The 5,977-nt window shown below is 35.8% G+C and overlaps 1 pseudogene; it reads right to left on the bottom strand.

The window, feature by feature from the left end:
• Positions 1–4,846: 4,846 nt before the first annotated feature.
• On the bottom strand, positions 4,847–5,524 carry LOC114033414 (annotated as a pseudogene).
• Positions 5,525–5,977: the final 453 nt, after the last annotated feature.

The raw sequence follows: 5,977 nt of genomic DNA, 5'->3' as shown, positions 1-5,977 counted from the left end.
CTAAAATTCAAGTGTGACCACACTAATCCCTGCTCAGAAAGCTTCAATGGTTAATGTGAAATAGAAGGCAGGGGTCCTTTGACCCAGTAATAACCACTGTTAGGACTATATCTCAGAGATTTAAAATTTTAAAAAAAAGGTAAAGGACCCATATGTACAAAAATATGTATTTTTTTGCAGTGACAAAAAATTAGAAACTGAGGGGATGCCCATCAATTAGGGAATGGCTGAACAAGCTGTGATATATAATTATGATGAAATGCTATTATGCTGTAAGAAATAATGAGTAGGATGATTTCAGAAACACCTAGAAAGACTTCTATGAACTAATGCAAAGTGAAGCGAGCAGAACACTGTATACAGTAACAGCAATATTGTATGATGATCAACTGTGAAAGACTTAGTTATTTTCAGCAATACAATTATCCAAGACAATTCTGAAGGACTTAAGATGAAAAATGCTAGCCACTTCCAGAGAAAGAACTGGTGGAGTCTGAATGCAGAACAAAACATACTATTTTTTTTTGCTTCATTTCTTGTGGGGTTTTTTTTTGGGGGGGAGGGGTCTGTGTTCTCTTTCACAACATAATATGGAAATATGATTTGCATGACTGTACTGCACATTATAACCTATACCAAAGGGCTTGCCTTCTCAATTGAGGAGGGAGGGGAAGAAGGGAGGGAATTTGGACTCAAAATTTTTAAAAATGATTGTTAAAACTTGTTTTTACATGTAATTGGAAAAAATAAAAATACAAATTTAAAAATTAGAAGAAATAGGGTTGGGTGGGAGGTGGAAGAAGGAAAGAAGAAGGAAGGAAGGAAGCTGTGGATACCAGGAAAGGCCTAATGCATAAGGTAAATGTTTAATGGAATCTTGAAGGAAATCAAGAATTTCAAGACAATTGCTAAAGGCATCCCAAAATAACCACTGCAATACTCTTCATGAAAGCAAAGAAATGGAAACAAATTTGATGGCCATTAACTGAGAACAGCTAAAAAGAAACCTCTACTATGAGATAGCAAAGAACTATTATTATGTAGTAAGAAATTACAAAAATGAAGAATGCGAACAAATGAAGGACAATTTGTATAAATTGATGCAGAGCAAAATTAAATAGAACCAAGAGAAATATGCAGTGACTACAATAACAGTGTAAATTAAAAAATAACCAAAAGGAAGTTGAAGATGAAGCAAATGAAAAGTCAGTTGAAGTCCTGCACAAAAGAAAAAACATTTCTTTCCTCTTAAGCCAAAGGAATACTAAAACAGAATATTATATGCACTTTTCAGACATGGAGCTGCACAAGAATTATAAGCTTAAATTCTCCTCTTCTTTTTAAGGTGTTCAGTGAAGACTGGTGCTAAAATCATTGCTTTTGTTAAAAAACAAAATGTTTTCTTTCTTAAAATTGGCTTTGACAAGATCTTTGCGTAGCCATATTTGTCTTTTTAGATACTTTCCATTTTCTTCTGCTTACAGGAATCATTTGTGATTGCATCATCAAAATTTAGTTCTTGAGAACTTCTCATCCTTTTTTTTGATCTAACTTTGCTTTAAGATTTTCAAACCACAGAATCCTACGTGTCTAGTCTATCTGAAGTCTTCTTCGAAATATAGGTTACTATGGCCAAATTCTAACGTGATCTCTAAGAGAGTATGGTGTCTTTCCCAAGGTTTCTACTCTATTTCAAAAGTCAATTCCTCTTGGTTGAATCAGGCCCAGAGGAGCCCTGTTTTCTCTACTGTCAGAGGGATGGATTTATCAACAACAAACACAAGAATTTACCAAATTCTCTGCTTTTAACAAAGGCCCCTCCAGCAGGGTTTAGAAAGCTTAAACTCATAATCTAACTACGTTTTGTTCCTGTTCCAGATCATCAGGAACATGCATCATCCATTTACTCTCTTTGGCTTGATAGCCTATCTGTTCCTACCATGTTTCCTCCCACTCTTTCAGTTCAACCTAATGTTCAATAGTTAAAACATTTATTATAAATCAAGTATACCAGAAGTTTTTAACTTCTTTAAAAGAAACTACAAGTTGAATTGCTGGGGAGAGGAATAGAGAAACTTCATGCAAATAAGATTCAGTATCATAATTATTCAAAGAATCTTTTTTTTTTTAAGAAAAACTAGCATTACAAACTTCAGTGACATCAAAATCATAATACTACCAAAGACAAACCTTTACTAACTTTTCTGTTTACACCTCTCCCTTGGTCTCATTTTTTAAACTAACCCTTTTTGTATATTGTCCTGCCTTCAATGGATATTACCACACTACTTTTGGTGTTCATGTTACACTTATTATGTAAGCCCTGCCATTTTTTTTTTTTTTAACAACTAGATCCTATCTGAAGCTCAAGTTACATAAAAGTCTAGCAGGATCCTTGTTTTGTTTACCTCCTCAGTATGAGATAAGTATAACTCAGTTTATGAGCAAGCTGAAAAAGTTCTTTGCTGATTTCTCAGAACAAGCTAATGCACATCATCTCAGAGTGGCCTAGGACTGGAGTTAAATCCTAAAATGCCTGAGGTACTGGAAACAAATAAACTTTTGACTTTCAAGCTGTATCAGATCAATTCTTAATGGCAAATTTTTACGGGAGGTTAGGGATAGGAACTAGACTGTGATTTTATTGGTACAGCAAACTTCCAGGTGAGGAAACTCCCTCTACCAGTGCATGCTGGCACCTTCTCAGCAACTTAATGACTTAGGGATATACCAAGGGCACGAAGAAGGTAAGTGACTTACCCAGGGTCACACTATCAGTCAGACAAGCATTTACACATCCATAACTACTATGTACAAAAGGTAGGAACAAGTTTCCCTGGCAAATTTATACAAATTTCCAAGTTTCATCCACTACTCCAGGCTGCCTCTGATCCAGAGAAATAACAACGGCACTGGGAAGGTTGGGGTGGGGGAAGGGTTTGGAGGAAAAAAAAATGAAGCATCACTGGGAGGTGAGGTGGGTAGATCTGAAGACCTAGTGAACTCAAAGAGATTAACTACTATCAAATTATATACTTGTCAAATTTATAGATTCACAAAGCTGGAAGGGATAGCTAAAATCATTGGATGAGAATCAGGATTCAAAAAGATTTTGATAAGCTACATTGTACCAAATCTGAGGTGATGAAATTTAACAGGGATAAATGTGAAGGCTTATACTTGGATTAAAAAAAAAAATCAACCTTAAAAGTATAAAAGGAGGACCTTTGATTGGACAGCAGTCTGAAGAAGATCTAAGTGTTTAAAGGGACTGTAACCTCAATATGAATCAACAGTGGGACAATGGGGCATCTAGGTGGCACAGTGGATAGAATGCCGGACCTAGAGTAAGAAATGAGGGAACTTTAGACTTGGTATGAGGAAAAAACTTCTGATGTCTATAGGTTCTCCCCTCACTCTAAATCTTCAAGCAAAAACTGAATCGTCATTTGTGGGTACGTTGTATGGGGTGTTCTACGTCAGGTATGGGTTGGACTAGGCGACTTCTGAGGATCTTCCCAATTTATAGTCTGGATTCAAGGTGGAAGAGTGTTGCCCAAAACGAACGCTTCTCTCTCTTATTCTAACTACAATTTAAAAGTAACGTTGGGACAACAAGGTGGCACAGTAGATACAGCACCGGCCCGGGATCTTTCTCAGACAGATAACACTCATTAGCTGTGTGCCTCTAGGCAAGTCACTTAGCCCCAACTGCCTCACCAAAAAAAGAAAAAAAAAGTCACTCTCTCCTAAATCCTATTTAAATGCAGAATACGTGACTATGATAATTAAAAACAAGATTAACAAATGCAAACCTGACTTTTTAGTATGACACATGGAAAACAAACAAAAACATAATAAAATATGTGAAATCTATCTAAAGTTCCATAATATAGATTTTCATGGAAAAAATGTTAAAATTCGGTATTTTTATTGTCTTAACAAGTATTTCTGTTTCAAATAAGTATTTAGAAAAGGGTGGGGCAGTGGTGACAGGTTTTTTTTTAATGCTAGTTATGTAACTCATTCATACAACTATAAACAAAGATATAGAGAAATTCTGAAGAATTAACATAAATATGAACATTTAAACCGATTTCCCTTTAAATAGCTTACCATTTTCTCTTTTTTGTCAAGTTTTAGCTAGAATTGTGTGTGTGAAGCTGCTATACACCCCAAACTATTGAATATAAGATAAACCATACAAAATTATTTTTAATAAATCTTATTAGCCAGAAAAGATGAGAAAATAACTCTTAAGTTCTAAATATTCATATGTCCCTGACTTCTCCCAAAAGCCCATGAGTAAGTGACCTGGAGTTAGGAAAACCTGAGTTCAAATTCATCCATATTAGACACTTGCTAGCTGTGTGACCCAGGGCAAGTCACTTAATCTCTGCCTGCCTCAGTTTCCTCAAATGTAAAATAGGGATAATAATAACCCCTACCTTTCAGAGGTGTCAAGATAAAATGAGATGGTATATTTAAAGTGCTCTGAAAACCTTAAAATGCTATATAAATGCTACCTATTATTATTATGGACTTGAAGTCAGGAAAACCCAGCTTTGAATTTCACCTAAGACACATGCTAGCTGTGTGATCCCAAGCAAATGGTTTATGCTTTCTGGGCCTCAATATCCCTCATCAGTAAAATGGAAAAGGGGAAAAGAAGCTTGGACTCAACAACCTCTAAACTCTAATATTTCTTAAGCTCTGAATATTCATTATTATGACATATCATTTGTAATAACAGCAAAAAAAAGGTTACTTATATATCGAGCTTAAAGTTATTTTTCAAAAGGTTGCCTTCACACTTCAGCTGAGATACCTAGATATTGATCTCAACATACTAACTTCACTGTTGTGAATAGTAAAACCATGGGTGGGTAGGTAGGTAGTCTTCCACATACTCAGGAGGTCGAGTGTCTGGTCCAAGGTCTCGGTGCAATGAAATCCGATCACTAACAAAAGCATTAAAACAGTGTTTGGCTTCCCCATCTTCTTTTTCCTTTTGTTCTTCAGGACTTAAATGGTCAGGCTTGAATGGTTTCCCAGAAGCACCAGGGGCATTTGAGTCCTGAGGTGGGCGATCTAGAAAAGGCTTCAGTTCTGCCGCTGTGTAATATCCTTGCAAACAAGGTTTAACCCCAGCATTATTATTTTGTCTAACAGGGGCTTTTATCTGCAATTTGGGCATCACATCTTTAATATTGTTCACAGCTTCTATCATTAGATCAAACATATTGTTTTTGTTTTTATCAATCCCCGATACATCTTTGGAATCTTGAATGCTTACTTCTCTTTGCATTAAAATCAAAAACACCATAAAGAAAAAAATCACCGCACCAAACTTCCAGAGCTTTTTGTGGTGAAAAAGTTTTTTACAGAATAGTTTTATCAGTAGTCTTACGTGAGCCATTCTGACATTAACAGTTTGTCACTTGAAAAATAACAGTTATAACTTCCTCTATTACTTGTGTTCTTTATCATAGATTTGCTTGCCAAAAGGTTTCTTGAAATAGTAACACCTAGAAAGAACAATAGGCAGCATTAGTACATGAGCAGTCTAAAGACAGGTGAGGACACACATACATACACACACACCCCACCACCACCACCACCACCACCATATACTCTAAAGAATTAGTACATAAAATTGCAGGGGTGCCCCCTAATAATCATTTGTGTTTTGTTCCTTCTCAGTAATAATGTTTGTGAAACCTTTTTCATTTTATATAGAAAAGAATAAAATCATTTAACTTATTGCCAGCAGAGAATCCAGTTGAGCTAATTGTTGGGGACAAGGGCTCCAAAAGAAAGTATGTATTTGTGGGTACCAGCTAAAGATATGAAAAATAAGTAGATAAAAAGTCAACATACATTCCCAACCTTGGGAGGGACGGGCCATTATTATTCCCATTTTACAGTTGAGGAAACTGAGGAAGACAGAAGTTAAGTGACTTGCCCAAGGTCACAC

The sequence above is a fragment of the Vombatus ursinus genome, unplaced genomic scaffold, assembly GCF_900497805.2.
Source record: "Vombatus ursinus unplaced genomic scaffold, bare-nosed wombat genome assembly UNPS02006985.1, whole genome shotgun sequence".
NCBI classification, from domain to species: domain Eukaryota; kingdom Metazoa; phylum Chordata; class Mammalia; order Diprotodontia; family Vombatidae; genus Vombatus; species Vombatus ursinus.
Note: the sequence above shows the minus strand (reverse complement) of the source record. Positions and strands in the feature narration are given on the sequence as shown.